The sequence below is a fragment of the Simochromis diagramma genome, unplaced genomic scaffold (assembly GCF_900408965.1).
Source record: "Simochromis diagramma unplaced genomic scaffold, fSimDia1.1 OVJJ01000802.1, whole genome shotgun sequence".
NCBI classification, from domain to species: Eukaryota; Metazoa; Chordata; class Actinopteri; order Cichliformes; family Cichlidae; genus Simochromis; species Simochromis diagramma.
The window spans coordinates 24,021,024-24,040,957 of record NW_024387492.1 but is presented as its reverse complement, the minus strand read 5'-3'; positions in this window follow the sequence as shown (position 1 = coordinate 24,040,957).

Genomic DNA, 19,934 nt, shown 5'->3' with positions numbered 1-19,934 from the left:
ACAGCTGCTCCACCTCATCTCTGTAAACAGACTCGTCGCCCCTGAGATTGAGGGGTAGTGGTAGTGTTGTCTGCAAACTTCACAAAGGTGTTGCTCTGATGGACAGAGGTGCCGTCATGTGTGTCGAGACAGTAGAGCAGTGGACTGAGCACACAACCCTGGGGTGAGCCAGTGCTGAGACTCAGGGCTGAGGATGTGCGATGGCCAACTCTCACTCTCTGTCTACGACCAGAGAGGAAGCTATTGATCCACATGCAGGTACTGTGAGGCAGGCCCAGGCCTTGTAGCTTGACCACCAGTTTGTGTGGAAGGATGGTGTTAAATGCAGAGCAGTAATCCATGAAAGCATCCACACATAGCTCCTGTGCCCCTCTAGATGTGTTACGGCAGCATGGAGTGCTGTAGCTACAGCATCTTCCGTGGGTTGGTTTGCTCTGTAGTCAAGCTGGTGTAGGTCCAGACTGCAAGGCAGGCCTGCTGCCTGGGGTGAGTGCCACTGTTCTATAGTCATTTAGGCTGGTGATGTGGGGCTTCTTGGGCAAGGGGACTATGGTGGAAGACTTGAGGCAGTGTGGGACAGTTGACTGTGTAAGGGATTTATTGAAGATCCTGGTGAAGATCCCAGCCAGCTGTTCTGAACAATCCCTCAATACTCCTGGCACGCCATCAGGACCAGCCACCTTCCTCGGATTAACGGCCCACAGAGTGCGCCTCACCTCATGTTCCTCTGGGGTGAGGGTAGTGCTGCTATAGTGGAGATATCAGGGATAGGCACAATTGTGGCACTGATTCAGTCTTTAGCACTACATTCACCCCAGTGTGTCGGCCAGAACACCACTTAAGGTCAAATTGTCCCAGTATGGAAGAAGGAGCTTGAGGTTTGGTTTGAGGCACTTCATTCTTGCAACTCAATCCCTGTGGCTGTAAACACAGGTGTGTGTGTGAGGTTTTCTACAAAGGAAATACACAATACAAAGAAATCATAAATAAGGTGAAGAGATAAGTGACATATTCAGATATAGACATAATATAATATAGTTAACATAACCATATATATAGATCAGAGCAATACAGTATACTTCTACTTAAACTATGCAACTGAATGGCATTACTGCGAGATTAAGTTACCGTCAGTACACAGAAACCACTTCCGGTCGAACTACGATCGGCATTTTAACGATCCTCATAACAAATTGTCCGCTACAAACTCCGTATTAAAAAGTAAACAATCACGGGCACCACATACAACATACAGAGAAGCTCTGATAACACAGGAATGACGTTATGAGCTGTGTCCCAAAACGTCGGCTGCTTCCTTCGTAGGCCGCATTTGAAGGCTTATTACGTCACAGCCAGGCGACGAAGGCTGTCTCAATTCGTCGACTCCTTCAAATGCGGCCGACAAATGCATCCTTCATTTACCCGAATTTGAAGGATGGGTCGGGTGTGTCCTTCAAATATCTGCTTGTGCGCTGACGTTATTAAGAGACGTCTGTTACCCACCCGCTTGATAGCTAGCTGGGGGGTTCAATGGTCACTCGAGCCGGCGAGAGCAGTGGACTCCCGGCTTCATCGTTTTCAGACCCCCGCTGTCTTTTGCTACACAGGTTAAACATGATATATAAGTCACTCGGATAACTTAAAAATAAATCGGTTTGGCTGAGATCACAGTTATTAGATTATTAGATTAAATAAAACTTTATTAATCCATCGGGTGGGTTCCTCCAGGATTTTCACACAGCTGAATAAATGTCAAACAGAAAACTGATTAACCCTTTAAAGCCGGTCGGAGCGGGCATGCTCCGTTTTGTGTAACTATTTTTAAATCCCGGTAGCACTGCAACCACGTAAGATAGAGCAATAATTTTTTTGACATATGAAACCGGAGGAGTTGTACTTACATCTTATGCCATCAGCTTGTCCTAGGTTACGGTTTCCTTCCACATAGAGCTTTGCAAAAATTGCATAAAAACCACTTGCAGCAACAAAAACATAATATTCCAGAAACACGCTTTGCCGATCCGATCAGCTGTTCGTAACACTTCCTACTTTGGTGTCAGCACGAACTTTTGCATGTCCGCTATTACCTGCCCAAAACTGGAAGTGACGTCATTTTCGCGGAAATGTAATTTTTTTTTTACCATCAGGGCCTCATAAGCATATACTGGTGTTTTTAAAAGTTATGTTTGACTTTATGACTTTCTGTGTCGTTTCTGGGATGCTTAGGACTCATATTGCACTGTTGGAAATAATTTGTTTTGATGCATGTGCTGTTTTTTTTGCAAATTTGCACTATAATATTTATTTTCGTTTTTCTTGGAGTATATAAAAATTGGTGTATTTCAAAAATAAAACTATAAAGACACTCAAAATAAATTTCCTGTGGTGGGAAACTATTTTGTGCAACTTTTTTGTATTTACAGTTTTGAGGGATAAGCCTCTTAAATTTCTCTAACTAGAAATATATGTTAAAAAAACAAAAACGATTTTAAATTTTTTGTAGTTTATTGCACTTTTTTTGCAATTTATGTAATTACTATGCACCTAATGCATACATATTATTAAAATTTGGGCTATAATGGCTGAAATGCTCCCAAAAATGGCACTACAGTGTTACACCCTGAAAAGGGGCTGAAAAGGGGATAAGTCAATGACGACGCTCAGACACGATGCTTCTCTTTCAGCAGCTTCATTGCGAATGATTCAGAAATATAAACATACATACAAAAGTATTAAACATCTTAACAACGATGTACAGTCTCTGTTAGTTGTAAGACATATCTCAAGACTGTTTTCTTTCCTTTTCTATAAGTTACAGATTAAATTGAATGTAAAAATTTACAAAAACAGCTTATGAATCAATAAATAAACTTAGACCATTAAACTGAAATGTACAGAAAATAAACAAAATATTCATATAAAAATACTAATAGGCATTTGTCCCTTCACACAAAATAAACATGTTCTTTGTCCAGAGCAAATGCAAAATGCACACAATGTATGTTTCATACACAGTCTGGCACGATAATGCTTCATGCTAGCCACCAACAGAGCGCTTAGCTTAGCTTGCTGCTTATAGCTTATCCTAACATCACAGTTAACACAGGTCATCTAAGTATTCCTAGTATCCTCTTGGTACATTTGGAAACACGGTCAGTACAACTCAACATACATATTTGTAAAGTCCAACAGCAGAATTGCACAATTATTACCTGAAAAGGGGATAAGTCAATGACGACGCTCAGACACGATGCTTCTCTTTCAGCAGCTTCATTGCGAATGAGGCATCGTGGCCAGAGCTCCCCCTTCCGGCAACGGCAGGCATAACTAATCAATCACGATCACTAAATCACATGGATTATTCCCCAGGCTCGACAAGTAGATCACAGATTGAATGTTACACAGGTTGTAGTCACATTAAGGATTATTATCCGGTTGAACATATTTTAGCCTGTGTTACATTACGTCTCTTAATGGGACTTCTTTTACCCTTGTTTATACATTTACATATTTGAAATAAATTGAATAATATATTGGGTAACTTTTAACCACAACTTTTTACTCCATTATGAACTTCAACAAATAATCAATCTATCACACACTCCCCCACAAAATTAGATGTCGTCCCGACATCACAACTCTTATGAACTAAAACTTAACAAAATGTCACAAAATCCAGTTGTTTTTAATCTTAGTTTCCTCTTTTGTACTGAGTCTTAAGTCCGTTCTTTGTTCAGTATCCTTGCATAAATAGTGGCTGACAAATTTGGAATGAATTAGGCCACATGGTTATTGGTTGAATGTCTCTGTGTTGTATGGGTTGATACTGGTAGGGCATTTCGTTTGTACACACTGTACTGTAGCATGTTGGAGTACCCAGCTGATCATAGGTGAAAACCTTAGGGGCTCGTCTCTCCCTCCTTGGCAAACTAAAGGTCCCTTCTCTGTTGCTTTCAGGCAAGCATGGGCGTGGAGATGCTAGAGTGTCATCCATTACCTCTCCAACTACTTGTCCATCTTCCTCTTGATGGTCTTCTTCCTGTGGCCTGTTTTCATCCTGTGTCTCAGGCTCCTCTGTGTACGACATGAGCCTTTCTTCACCCAGTGGTCCATTACCACCGGCCTCTGGTTTCTCCTGGTCATCACCATGCTCTGTGACCCTCTCTGTACTGGGCACTTGAGTCTGTGTTACGGGCCCATAATAATACCCCCATTCCTCCTCGTCATCTTCTACTTCCTGGTTCACCTGTTCTGCGTCTTTTTCCCTCACTCTTCTTTTCTTTTGCTTCGGTGATACTTCTGGTGGCCTTTCCAGGGGTAAGTAATCACATGGCAGCAGCAGGTTGCGGTGCATGATTCTTGACCTTCCCCTCCCTTGCTCTGGTTTCACCTCATACACGGGGAGACCTTCTGCAACTTGACGGATGACAACATTGATGTCCTGTTCCCAGTGATTACGAAGCTTCCCCGTTCCTCCTCTAGGGGTCAGATTTCGGACAAGAACACGATCGCCAGGGTATAACACAGAGCTTCTCACTTTCCCATCATAATGTTTTTTACTCCTGTCTGCTGACTTCTTTGCATTCTCCCGTGCTATGTCATATGCCTCTTGCATTTCTCGTGTCCATTTCTCCATATAGGTTCGGTGGTCTGTTTTCCCTGTCTCAGAGGTGAGACCAAACAGCAGATCAATAGGTAACCTTGGGGACCTTCCAAAGAGAAGGTAGAAAGGAGAAAACCCAGTTACCTCACTTCGTGTGCAGTTATAGGCGTAGATAAGCTTGTTCAAGGACTCTTTCCAACTTGTCTTCTGCCTATCAGTAAGTGTCCTCAACATTTGTAGTAACGTCCGGTTGAACCGTTCAACTTGTCCATTCCCTTGTGGGTGGTATGGTGTAGTTCGGGATCCCAATATGCCACAGTTCTTTTTCAGCTGGGCAAAGAGCTGGTTCTCAAATTCGCCACCTTGGTCATGGTGTATCCGTGCTGGCAGTCCAAACTTCAAGGCGTAGTCATTAAAGATGCGATCAGCAACCGTTTTGCCAGACTTGGAGGTGGTGGCATAAGCCTGTGCAAAACGAGTAAAGTGGTCAACAATCACCAAAATATACTCGTAACCACCCTTACACTTGTCCAAGTGGAGAAAATCTATTGACACCAGTTCAAACGGCTGTGTGGTAACAATACTGGTGAGCGGTGCCCTCGCTTCTTTACATGGTATCTTTTGTTTCAGGCAAGTGCAGGTCTTTGTCACATAATGTTCAATGTCTCGTTGCATGTAAGGCCAAAAGAATCTATCTCTGATCAATGATGTTGTTCGATCAGTGCCCTGATGACCCATCTCATCATGCAATTCTCTCAGTACAGTCTCTTTGTACTTTTCAGGCAACACAAGCTGTCTCTTGGTTGTGGTTTTTCTGCAAAGAATACCATCTTCATCAATATGAAGTCTTTCCCATTCACGCAGGAGACACTTGCTTTGGGCACTTAGTGTATTAAGTTCATGCCTTGTTGGCCTTTCATTACTCATTTTGCACTGCATTATTGGGCCAATATTTCCATCATCTTGCTGTGCTTGTTTGATCTCTGTAACCGAAAATTGGTTGTGTGGTTCTTCACTCACTGATGTACACTGGAGACGGGTGAGTATGGGGCAGACCATTGGTGAGTTGAAATCTGGAGTCTCCACAACTTGGGTTATTGCTGCCACACAATCTGAACCCATTTCCTCTGTACACTGTTCCATCATTTCCTCTATCTCAACAGGCATTCTTGAAAGACTGTCAGCATCCACATTCTCTCTACCTGGGCGATATCGGATGGTGAAATGGAAGTCTGCAAGCTCTGCCACCCATCTACATCCAGTTGCATTTAGCTTGGCACTTGAAAGGATGTAGGTGAGGGGGTTATTGTCAGTGAACACAGTGAAAGTAGGCGCATAATAAAGATAATCTCTGAATTTCTCTGTGACGGCCCACTTCAGTGCGAGAAACTCCAGTTTTCCTGAGTGAAGATGATAGTTTCGTTCAGCTGCAGTCAATGTCCGGGAGCCATAAGCAATCACACGGAGTTTATTATCTTGTTGTTGGTATAGAACTGCTCCGAGGCCTTGAGCTGAGGCATCGGTATGGAGGATAAATGGTTTAGAAAAATCTGGGAACCCGAGGACTGGTGGCTCAACTAGGCAGTCTATTAGTCGTTCCAATATGCGCTGATGTTCTTCAGTCCACACAATTGACTTGTGTGATGGGACCCCTTTACTCTTTCTTGTGACTTGTTTTGTGTTTGTCTGGTTTTGGGATACATTGTTATCTTCCGTTGTGCCCTTCAACAAGCTATACAGTGGACCTGCAATACGGGAGAAGTCCCGTATGTACTGCCTATAGTAACTTAACAAGCCCAAGACAGTTCGCAGCTCTCCCACATTGCTTGGTCTCCTGTCCTTCAAGGCTGTCACTGCATTGGTGTCAGCTGGATCAATTTTGCTACCTTCGGCTGAAACAATTCTCCCTAGATAGCGAACCTCGTGTTTGAATAATTCACATTTACTGGGTTTAAGCTTGATCCCATACTTCCTCAGTAGTTGAAGCACTTTTCTGACATGATTGACATGATCATCAAATGAATGACTGTACACTAGAGTGTCATCAAGGTAGGGTACACAGATGTTGTCTCGCACCTCTTCCAGACACTCTTCCATGCAGCGTTGGAAGGCTGCAGGTGCATTCATCAGCCCGAATGGAATCCTTATCCATTCGTACAGGCCCCATGGTGTCACAAAAGCAGTTAAAGGTCGGCTGCCTTCATCCATAAAGCCCTGATGGTAGGCCTTGCCTTGGTCTAACAATGAAAACCATGAGTTGCCGCCAAGACTGTCGAGAATGTCCTGCACTCGAGGGATTGGTTGTCTGTCTGGATGAGTCTTTTTGTTTAGTTCTCTGTAATCTATACAGAGACGTAAGCTGCCGTCCTTCTTTCTCACACAGACAACTGGTGAGGCATAAGATGAGTTGGATTTCGTGACCCATCCTTGTGCAATAAGGTTGTGCAGATACTCTTTCATCTCTTTGTATAGCGGCTTTGGTGCCGACAGGTAAGTGTGTGCTACAGGATCCATATCCTTCAATGATATCTTCAGTTTCAACTTGTCGATACATCCAATATCATTATCTGCTTTGGAAAAGGAAGAGCATTCCTCACGGAGCATCTTTTGCACCACCCCCCTTTCAGATTCACTCAGGTGCGTAAGGTCAATTGGTGGGTCCCATGAGGTGTCAGGAATTTGCTCGCTCTCTGCATTCACTTGATTCACCAATAATGGGGAGCACTGGTCAGATTTCTCTAAAACTGTCGCTGGGTACACAGCTTGAATTTGCTCTAAGGTGCCCACAACAGTTTTTCCTGACAGCTCAATGTCGTGATCAGTGGGATTTTGCACATCAAGAACAATATAGGGGGGGACCCCCCTTCTGAGTTCTACTAGTGTCTCACAAAACTCCAGGCCTTCAGCCCACTGAGGGTTTATGTCAGGCTCAAAGAGAAGTGTAGTGTCTTTCTTCAGCGGGTGGGTCTGCACCTTACAGTCAATCTGAATAGAAGTGTGTTTGGGTACAATGACTTTCTCTTTTGTTGTTCTCACAACAAAATCATGTGATTGTTTAGCAGTCACTAAATCAATAAAGGTTGTGACATTTTCTCTTTTAAGGCAAGGGAAAGCCCCTCTTAATGCCTCGTGCAGCTGCTCAGTTCTTTCAGCATCCATTTGCTCTATAGTACTAGTTTTCAGTATTTGCTCAATAACATTAAAGCCTAGAATGGGCTGCGAAAGACTTCCGCCTTTCATCACTAACATGGGGACTACAAGTTCTTTAGGGTTTGCTCCCTCAGCAGCTAGACCAAAAGTGACTTCAATAAAACCCTTGTAAGGGATGTTTTGACCATTAGCAGCTGAGATTTTTAAATCGTCAGGTGCATCAAGTAACTCAGAAACATCTCTTAATTTCTCATGTGGTAAATACTTCTTCTTCCACTCTTCATCAACAATACACACTTGGGAGCCTGTATCCCATAAGGCTTGAGTTTGGTGGCCTTGTATATAACAGTCAACTATACACTGTTTCCCAACAAGAGCAACAAGATGGGACTGGCTGTCCATCCTTCTGGGGTGAATAACACTTGCCTTTGGGTGCGTGTGCTGATTTACTTGAGGCTGAGAGTGTTTGTTGCATTGTTTTCTGTGTCTGGGCCAGTGCTCAGCTTGGCACATCTTAGAACAATAAGTGCTTTTTTTACAAGCTGCACACCTTCTGAGTCTTTTGAGTTTTCCCAGAACACCACAGTAATAGCAAAGCTGTTGGGACGTTACACTATTATTGGTTACTCCCTGTCCCGTGGGGGCAACCACTGTCCGTTTAAAGGTTGATCTTTGTCTGGTCTAGTTAGTTTCGCCCTGCAACCTGCGCGAAAGTGTTCACTGCTACCACATCGATAGCAATGGTTGCAGTACTCAGTCCCACTTTGCTGGCAGCCAAAGCATTTCCTTAGGCGTGCTCGGTTTACAGCAGGATACTGACGTTGTGGTGCAAACCTCTGTTGATACTGAGCTGTATCACCTCTCCGTCCAGGTCCCACAGGAGGCCAGTAGTTTTGTGGCAGATGCTCAAGATGAGAAAAGGGAACACATTCTGGTGCTGCAAGTGAGGCAGAATACTGTGTTTGTGCCGGACTAGGCTGTTGAATTATTTCTTTGATTTGTGCGACTTCAGCACCAAGATTTTTCAATAATGCCATGTCAGAACGGATTTCTTTAAGTTCATTTAGTAGGTCAGGCTGAGCTTTGCTGATGGATTCAGGTTTTAGGTTTTTCCCTTTTTTATCTGCAGGAGTGTCAGACTGAAGTGAATGCACAGTGGTTGGCCACTGCTGGGAGAGTAACTTCTTTTTATTTTGTCTCTCTGCTTCATTTGCACAGGCAACATTGAGTTTCTCAAGGAGGAGCTCATCACTGGTTGTGGTTTCCTGTAGGTAGGGCTGGAGGTCACTCTTAATGTTATCGTTTTGCAGGCCTGTCAGAACTGTATGAAGGAACATGCTCTGTACAAGCACAGGGTCATATCTTAAGCCAGATTCAGCTTCTTGCGATGCAAACAGAATTTTCTGTCTTAAGTCTAGGGCACGGATTAAGAAAGTTTGTGGGGTTTCTTTAATGCTTTGGACCTCTGACGTGAGTTGTTTGTAAAGTTCTGTTGCCCCTCGTTCTTGGTAGTGGGACCTTAGAATCCTCCTCAGGGTAGGCAATGTAAGGTTGGTTTTGCCCTCTAGGTAGCTACGCAATTGTAAGCCTGGTGCTATTGCCCTGATTACTGCATCAACTATTTCTATTTCAGGGACTCCTTTGCTGATGCCTTGTTCAATCTGATGAGCTAGGCTGGAGAAAGTTAGTTTATCCTTTTGGCCGGGCTCACCAATCTGACCTGATATTTTGAATTCTCTGCCCCACGGTAGTGTCAGAAAAGGTGGAGGGGTTTGTTTAGCACTATTGTCCCCCACACTCATCGACAGTTTGGCTGTACTAGGTTGCTTCGCCTTGTTCTGTCGTGATAATGCAAGAGCCAACAGAAGCGTCTCTATTTCCTTTATCAGTTGTTCTTCTTCTGAGGCCTCACCAACCTGTTCCTGCACCTCATCTGTCTGGTTAGTATCTGAGGTTTTGTGTCCCGATGTACCGTTCTGAGCAGCCTGTTGCAACTCAAAAATTTTGTCTTTCAAAATCAGTAGCTCAGACATTCCCTCATCTTCAAGCTCATCCAGCTCCTCTCTTTCTAAGTGCTGTATTATATAGGAAATGAGAGAGGAACGACTTTTACCCGATACCCTTTCAAGTTTTGAACCAGCAATATTTAGGAAATCACAAACTTCGATCAAAATGTCTCTTGTCACTGTATACAATGTACCAGCAACTTCTAACTTCAGGTCCTCTAGCCCTGAAGACTCCATTTCAGTCTGTGGCTTGTGGAAAAGATTAGTGTGATGTAAGACCTCTTTGCAGAAGAGTCAGTGCAGCTTCCCTGGCACCAGTAGTTAACCTCAGGTTGCATGCAGGTCCCTCTGCGTAACTGTCGAAACCAGCACACTGTATCTCCCACCGTGGTATTTGATGTGAGGGGTTGAATGATGACTGGGGCGTCTATCTGGGACAGTGGGCCCTCATCACATTAATCCCAGCGGTGCCTCCAAAATGTTACACCCTGAAAAGGGGCTGAAAAGGGGATAAGTCAATGACGACGCTCAGACACGATGCTTCTCTTTCAGCAGCTTCATTGCGAATGATTCAGAAATATAAACATACATACAAAAGTATTAAACATCTTAACAACGATGTACAGTCTCTGTTAGTTGTAAGACATATCTCAAGACTGTTTTCTTTCCTTTTCTATAAGTTACAGATTAAATTGAATGTAAAAATTTACAAAAACAGCTTATGAATCAATAAATAAACTTAGACCATTAAACTGAAATGTACAGAAAATAAACAAAATATTCATATAAAAATACTAATAGGCATTTGTCCCTTCACACAAAATAAACATGTTCTTTGTCCAGAGCAAATGCAAAATGCACACAATGTATGTTTCATACACAGTCTGGCACGATAATGCTTCATGCTAGCCACCAACAGAGCGCTTAGCTTAGCTTGCTGCTTATAGCTTATCCTAACATCACAGTTAACACAGGTCATCTAAGTATTCCTAGTATCCTCTTGGTACATTTGGAAACACGGTCAGTACAACTCAACATACATATTTGTAAAGTCCAACAGCAGAATTGCACAATTATTACCTGAAAAGGGGATAAGTCAATGACGACGCTCAGACACGATGCTTCTCTTTCAGCAGCTTCATTGCGAATGAGGCATCGTGGCCAGAGCTCCCCCTTCCGGCAACGGCAGGCATAACTAATCAATCACGATCACTAAATCACATGGATTATTCCCCAGGCTCGACAAGTAGATCACAGATTGAATGTTACACAGGTTGTAGTCACATTAAGGATTATTATCCGGTTGAACATATTTTAGCCTGTGTTACATTACGTCTCTTAATGGGACTTCTTTTACCCTTGTTTATACATTTACATATTTGAAATAAATTGAATAATATATTGGGTAACTTTTAACCACAACTTTTTACTCCATTATGAACTTCAACAAATAATCAATCTATCACAACAGCATGTAAAAATATAATATAAGCTCTGGCGGACTTGGTTCTATGGTAGGTCTTAAAGGGTTAAACAGAAGTATGAGAGGGTCGAGAATTTACGCCAGTGTCCTGTTATACTTTAGATAGCAAGGAGCAGACGGCCGAGTTTATTAAACTCCACCGACACAGTATGGCACAACTGTAAACCTACCAAGACAAGGCCGTCCACCTAAACTCACAGGCCGAACAAGGAGAGCGCTGATCAGAAATGCAGCCAAGAGGCCCATGGTGACTCTGGACGAGCTGCAGAGATCTACAGCTCAGGTGGGGGAATCTGTCCATAGGACAACTATTAGTCGTGCACTGCACAAAGTTGGCCTTTATGGAAGAGGGGCAAGAAGAAAGCCATTGTTAACAGAAAACCATAAGAAGTCCCGTTTGCAGTTTGCCACAAGCCATGTGGGGGACACAGCAAACATGTGGAAGAAGGTGCTCTGGTCAGATGAGACCAAAATGGAAAACGCTATGTTTGGCGGAAAAACTAACACTGCACATCAGTCTGAACACACCATCCCCACTGTCAAATATGGTGGTGGCAGCATCATGCTCTGGGGGTGCTTCTCTTCAGCAGGGACAGGGAAACAGGTCAGAGTTGATGGGAAGATGGATGGAGCGAAATACAGGGCAATCTTGGAAGAAAACCTTTTGGAGTCTGCAAAAGACTTGAGACTGGGGCGGAGGTTCACGTTCCAGCAGGACAATGACCCTAAACATAAAGCCAGGGCAACAATGGAATGGTTTAAAACAAAACATATCCATGTGTTAGAATGGCCCAGTCAAAGTCCAGATCTAAATCCAATCGAGAATCTGTGGCAAGATCTGAAAACTGCTGTTCACAAACGCTGTCCATCTAATCTGACTGAGCTGGAGCTGTTTTGCAAAGAAGAATGGGCAAGGATTTCAGTCTCTAGATGTGCAAAGCTGGTAGAGACATACCCTAAAAGACTGGCAGCTGTAATTGCAGCAAAAGGTGGTTCTACAAAGCAAGGGCGTAGATTTGGTTTTGGCATTGGTGGGGACGGATGATTCAACCACCAAACCCTGCCCTGTTTCTTTTTGTTTTTCCCTTTTTGACTCTGCTTCTTGATAAAAAAAAAAAGGAAAAAAAAAGGGAGAAATATACTTGCCTATATATGCTATTCTATATGCTTTTAAACCATTTAAAGTTACAATTCATCTTTTTATATGTGAATTATATAATGTGAAATTACAAAATACATGCAGTCACACATGTGCACCACCAAGTCATCATCCAATTTCACCTGTGATCTTGTATCACCAGTGTTGGGAAGGTTACTTTTGAAATGTATTCCATTACAGAATACATGCCCTAAAATGTATTCTGTAACGTATTCCGTTACGTTACTCAATGAGAGTAACGTATTCTGAATACTTTGGATTACTTAACATATTATCATGCATTTTACAACTACGTGAATGTACTATTGCTGTGTGATTTATTACTATTACTGAAGGTCCGCGGCTCCGAACCGTAGTAAAGGGACCTCTGACTAATACGGGTTCCTTGTCGGGCTTGTAGCCGAAAAATGGCTTTACTTTGTTGTCTGGGTCAACTTTTCTTGCGAGAGACAGAGAGAAGCGTTGAAAGGCTGCTCCAATGGAACTTATTGTTTCGGAGGAAAACACAAACACAGCGTACAGTCGAGTCTTAATAGCTGACTTACAACTGGGCTCGTCAGGCACTCTTCTTGGCTGCAGTGGTTATTATTATATTTACATGCTTCCAGCTCCCGTTTTCGCTCGATGACAACTCGTACCTTTCGACTCTCCTTTTTCTTCCACCTCGCGCTCACAGACACATAACGAGTATGGCAGTCCATTCTCCCTGCAGCACGGACTACACTGCCCATGAGGCTACATTCTTTAGGGCTATGCCTGTAGCATTCTGCCTATTAGCTTAGCACAACAACAACAACAAAAAGGCGCTCTCTCACCCAGGAAACACGCAGAGCGTCCCCCTGTAACCATGGCAACCGCAACACTGCCGCCTGGAACTACAGAACATAGCTGTCAAACAAAACCGAAACAGTCCTGACCTGTGACAATATGAAACAGGAAAGTACTGCCGTGTAATCCATTTATTTCAACAAAGTAACTGTATTCTAAATACCACCTTTTTAAACGGTAACTGTAACGGAATACAGTTACTCATATTTTGTATTTTAAATACGTAACGGCGGTACATGTATTCCGTTACTCCCCAACACTGTGTATCACCATTCTTCTCTGAACTTTGTGTTGGTTCTTCTGTCACCTGACAAATAGGACATACATGACAATAAGAATAAAATGTGTAGCTGCTTCAGTGTTTCTGTCAGTTTGTGCAGATCTTGACTCATCAGTAATGTTTGTAGGGTGAGTGCATTTTTAACTACCTCATGATATTTTGTCTCAAAAATTAACCCTATGAATATGTCAGTGCCATTAGGATGAAATTATTGTGTGACCAACATTTTAACGTTAGACATATAATTTCAACAGTCTCTGTAAACTAATATCCTGGCTTGCTCGAGGCTGCCGTTTTCTCTGACAGTTTCAATCAAAATTAGAAATGCTACTCTGGGAGACTGAGATAGCTAATACAGGGAGTGCAGAATTATTAGGGAAGTTGTATTTTTGAGGAATAATTTTATTATTGAACAACAACCATGTTCTCAATGAACCCAAAAAACTCATTAATATCAAAGCTGAATGTTTTTGGAAGTAGTTTTTAGTTTGTTTTTAGTTTTAGCTATTTTAGGGGGATATCTGTGTGTGCAGGTGACTATTACTGTGCATAATTATTAGGCAACTTAACAAAAAACAAATATATACCCATTTCAATTATTTATTTTTACCAGTGAAACCAATATAACATCTCCACATTCACAAATATACATTTCTGACATTCAAAAACAAAACAAAAACAAATCAGCAACCAATATAGCCACCTTTCTTTGCAAGGACACTCAAAAGCCTGCCATCCATGGATTCTGTCAGTGTTTTGATCTGTTCACCATCAACATTGCGTGCAGCAGCAACCACAGCCTCCCAGACACTGTTCAGAGAGGTGTACTGTTTTCCCTCCTTGTAAATCTCACATTTGATGGACCACAGGTTCTCAATGGGGTTCAGATCAGGTGAACAAGGTGGCCATGTCATTAGTTTTTCTTCTTTTATACCCTTTCTTGCCAGCCACGCTGTGGAGTACTTGGACGCGTGTGATGGAGCATTGTCCTGCATGAAAATCATGTTTTTCTTGAAGGATGCAGACTTCTTCCTGTACCACTGCTTGAAGAAGGTGTCTTCCAGAAATTGGCAGTAGGACTGGGAGTTGAGCTTGACTCCATCCTCAACCCGAAAAGGCCCCACAAGCTCATCTTTGATGATACCAGCCTAAACCAGTACTCCACCTCCACCTTGCTGGCGTCTGAGTCGGACTGGAGCTCTCTGCCCTTTACCAATCCAGCCACGGGCCCATCCATCTGGCCCATCAAGGCTCACTCTCATTTCATCAGTCCATAAAACCTTAGAAAAATCAGTCTTGAGATATTTCTTGGCCCAGTCTTGACGTTTCAGCTTGTTCAGTGGTGGTCGTCTTTTAGCCTTTCTTACCTTGGCCATGTCTCTGAGTATTGCACACCTTGTGCTTTTGGGCACTCCAGTGATGTTGCAGCTCTGAAATATGGCCAAACTGGTGGCAAGTGGCATCTTGGCAGCTGCACGCTTGACTTTTCTCAGTTCATGGGCAGTTATTTTGCGCCTTGGTTTTTCCACACGCTTCTTGCGACCCTGTTGACTATTTTGAATGAAATGCTTGATTGGTCGATGATCACGCTTCAGAAACTTTGCAATTTTGAGACTGCTGCATCCCTCTGCAAGATATCTCACTATTTTTGACTTTTCTGAGCCTGTCAAGTCCTTCTTTTGACCCATTTTGCCAAAGGAAAGGACGTTGCCTAATAATTATGCACACCTGATATAGGGTGTTGATGTCATTAGACCACACCCCTTCTCATTACAGAGATGCACATCACCTAATATGCTTAATTGGTAGTAGGCTTTCGAGCCTATACAGCTTGGAGTAAGACAACATGCATGAAGAGGATGATGTGGACAAAATACTCATTTGCCTAATAATTCTGCACTCCCTGTAGTGCTGCCTGTTGTGCAGTTAGTTTCCAAAATAGGTTATTCATTGTTACATACAATTTTAGACTGACGTGGGCCAAAGCCTAGCATAGCCTGTAACGTTGTTATGACGGACACATTTTATGAGTGAACTTGACTTTAAGCGACTTACAGGTTTCTTTGAAAAATACTTTCTTATATCCAGGTTCTTCCTTTTTGCTGTCATCCTCCTCTCCCCCTTGCAGGTCCTTGCAGGGCAGGCTTGCCACTGCTAAAACTAAACAGAGCTCCCTGAAAGGCACAGCCAATCACATTGGCCATATTTGTCACATGATGTAGGAGAGAACGTAATTTAACTCTTTCTGCACAGCTAGGTGAATGAGACGTTGACAGATCGTTTTTTTTTCTTTCTATCGGTTTTGTTTTTCTTTACTCGAAGAGATCAAATTATTGGTGGGGACATGTCCCTTCCGTCCATGCCAAATCTACGCCCTTGCTACAAAGTATTGACTCAGGGGGCTGAATAATTACGCACACGCCACTTTGCAGTTATTTATTTGTAAAAAATGTTTGGAATCATGTATGACACCACTTTGTATTGGTCTTTCACGTGGAATTCCAATAAAATTGATTCATGTTTGTGGCTGTAATGTGACAAAATGTGGAAAGGTTCAAGGGGGCCGAATACTTTTGCAAGCCACTGTATCTATTATTGTACGATCTACTGTGCAATATAAAGCGCCTTGAGGTGACTGTTGTTGTGATTTGGTGCTATATAAATAAAATTGAATTGAATTGAATTAATGCTCCAAGATGTAAATGGAAACTTGGTTTAGTAGTAGAGGCTATAGAGAGCCCAGATGGCAAGGTTCGAAAGGTGAAGCTCAAGACTAGTCAAACTACCTTTGACAAGGGAAAACCACTGACAAGGCTGATATATCTGGAAAGACCTATTCACAAGGTAGTGACTTTACTGGAGACTGACATGCAAAGTGAGCCAGACTCTAAGGTTGACACTCATTAGAAAATCACATTGCAAACAATGAGTGATTTTGGTGGGAGTGTAAGTGTCACAGAAATGGCTTATGTATAAAGAAGGTGGACCAATTTTTTCATGCAGCGTGTTGTGGGGTTTAAAAGCCACCAAGACGTGGGGTTTAGAAAAATGCATCTCAACTGTTCCAATACTCCTGACACATACGGGATCACTACGGGTTTTCACTTAACTCGTTTGCCCTCTTCACATCTTTCTTCTGGAAGCCAGTGATATCTCTCAGCCCTCTCCACCAGTCCCTGACCCTGTGTGCCTGTAATCTCTCCTCCAACTTCTTTCTGTAGGTGTTCTTGCTCTCCACAAATTGATTAAATTCAAGTTGCTTGTAACCTAAGGATTGTTATTTGGGTAGCAGTGCACCTCTTTGGTGGGAATAGTGTTGTCATATAATATTAATGACAAGAAGTATCCTAGTCAGTATGATGTGAGATGGATAATTGTTATGACGTAGTCTGCATCAAGCTTAAGGTTTGCTCAAACTCAGTATAATGACATATGAGATGAAGAAAATAAAGGCAATATCTAAACCAATTAGGTGCATAGAGGCACTTAACCTGTTTAAAAACCTGTCATTTATCCTAGATAAATATTACTGAGATGTAGAGCACATTTATAATGACAACTAATAAGCCAAACCCTGTAGATAATAGCTAAACCTACAAGATTGAGAAGCTGATTTAAATATGTGGACACTACTAAGCTAATGAGCGAGTTAAACATTTTTATTTATTTGTTTTTAGAGCAGAAGCTGCATAGAGGACAGCACAGGGAGATGTCTATCAATGAATAGGAAACACAAATTGTTACATGTGAAATTATTTTTGGAAAGAATCAGAAGTGAGATGGTTTTGAATTAAGAAATCAGTGAAAAGATGCATGAATTAAACCTGATAATAACATACAGAGGCAATGAAGGAAGCAGCTTACACTCACTGAACATTAACATGCATAGGAAAAGTAATGAAGACCTGCTTACACTTATACACATAACATGAGTTGGTATTTCTGACCAGAGAGAGGGAAACGGGTAGTTTAAGTACTCAGGATAATAATGAAAATGTCTTAGTTGTGTTTCTTCAGGAGCAAAACAGACCTGGACCAATTCTCCGGGTGCAGCGGTCGGAAGAAACCTATAGGTTAACATGACTGGACATGTCAAAGCAAGTTTCTGGTTGAATTGTTCACAGCGCCATGTCTCCATAAACCTGACAAGTGGGCCCTAACTTGTGTCTGAGGACAAGGATTGCTGTTAATAAGGTGGGAACTTAAAATTTGAGTTAGCAAATTTGGGAAATAAAACTGACTACTTAAGCGGAGAATTGTGCAGGAGTCTGAAACACTGCAAAAAGCAACATATGCAAATTCACATACATGATTTACAAATGCCCAGTTTTAGAGCTGTAAACTGTGAGCAATTCAAAGTTTAAATATATATATATAGAGAGAGAGATAAAAATAAGAAAACTTTAACTTCAAAGTTGAAATATGTAAGATGTGTGAAATGTGTGAATTCTTTGAAAAACTAGAAGGTATCTAGGAATGCCTCAAGTGAAAATGTAATGAACAAAAAAAGAAGCAAAGAGCAATGTAAACACGGACGTGTATAACATAGAACAATTACTTCTAGGCTCTGAACACAAGCCCTCTGTTGTCAGATCTAGCAGATCCAGTTGTAGTAAAAACTACCACAACTTACAGGCCAGTTAAACCACAATATCCCTTAAGCACAGAAGCAAAAACAGGGATCAGGCCAGTAATTGCAGATATGGAAAAAGCAGGCATTTTAGTAAAAACAACTGAAACAAAAGATTTTTAGAATATCAACAAATTAAATCCATAGTAAAAAAGAAATTTAAACCGGGTCAAGTTGAACTACAAACACCACCAAGTGTGGTTCAATTTCTTACTCTTAAAACCCCCAAATTACTATCCAAAATATACAGAATGCTTTCTAAAACAGATGAATCAATATCACTTCCTATTGCAAAATGGGAAGTGGATTTATCAGTTAACTTAGACCTAAACTTCTGGTCTCAGATTTGCTTAAAAACCTTCCATCTAATTAGAAATCCCAGTCTTCAATTAATTCAATACAAAATATTACATAGAGTGCACTATACAGGTCATCGGATGTTCAAGATGGGCTTTACGTCTACCAACAACTGCTCACACTGCCAAACCAATTCACCGGACAATTATATCCACGCTCTTTGGTTCTGTCCACCAGTTCAGAAGTTTTGGCGCGAGATATGTGAAGACTTATCGAAGTGTCTGAAATGTAACATTCCAACTTCCCCCTTAGTGTGTTTGTTGGGCAGCTTAGATAATGTCACTTCAGAAAAGAATATCGCCCATATGGTTTTCACTGCCCTATGCATAGCCAAGAAAACAGTCCTCATGAACTGGAAAAATAAAAATAATCTTAATTCTAACCAATATAGAAATTATCTATTAGATTACATTAGTCTTGATACAGCCTCTGCCACCACATCAGATCAATTGCTCTGGGCTCCTTTGATCAGCTCCATCACCTGGTGGGGGTGGGGGGTCATAGTTTGGTCCCGCCTTCACTGTTGTGATTGGTGTGGGGGTAGGGACAGGCTTAGGGCGTCGGGGGGTTCCCCGGAGGCATCTTCCTTGGGGGGCTCAACCCGGGGTAGCGGTCATGTCCGGTTAGGGGCTCTGTTGGCTCTCAGGTGACTGTTTCCTCGCGGCTGCGTGCAGCGGGGCTAGGGGAGGGTCTGTGCTGACGGACGTGGGTTACTGACCTGGTAGCCTGGCTGCCCCTGGGTGGGTCCAGGATGGGTGTGAGGTTCTGGGGGCGCTCCGTCTCTGGGCTGGGGCCCGGGCCGGGCCTCGGGGGCTTGGGTCCTGGTTGGTGTGTTGCGGGGGTTGTGGGCGGGTGGGTGCATGGGGGCCCAGCCCTGGAGCAGGGTGCCGCCGGTGCATCGAGCCACCTGGGGGGCTCTTCAACTGGTGGGGAAGATTGTCACATCTTGCAGGAGCTTTCCTCTCCTCAGGGGCTCTCTCTGCAGGAGGGGGAGATACAGGAGAGGTGGAGGAAGATCTCAGCCTGGGTGTTTATTGTCTTATGTAGTCTGGAAGAAGAGTGGATGGTGGGGTGGGTGCAGTTTTCTCTGTGGTGGGGTTGGGTGGACTGTCCCGGGCTCTGTGGGGCCGGGAGGCGCTGCTGCGCTGGGCCCCGGTCTGGATGGGCCTGGGCCCCCTTTCCCTGGCGGGTCGTGGAGCATGGGGGTGCCTACTGGGGTCAGCGGGGGAGCTGGCCCCAGGGAGGGGTCACTTGCCCCTCCCTTCCTTCCCTCCCCATCTCCAGCTGCCTCCCTCTTCCCGCTCCACCACAACCACCCACACATGCAGGACCTTGGAGTAGGGGTATGTCACCAGGGTGCAGAGGAGGCCACCCCCGTCCCCTTCTGGCTGCCTCTGCCTCAATTTTATCCCACAACTTAGACATTCACATTACTCAC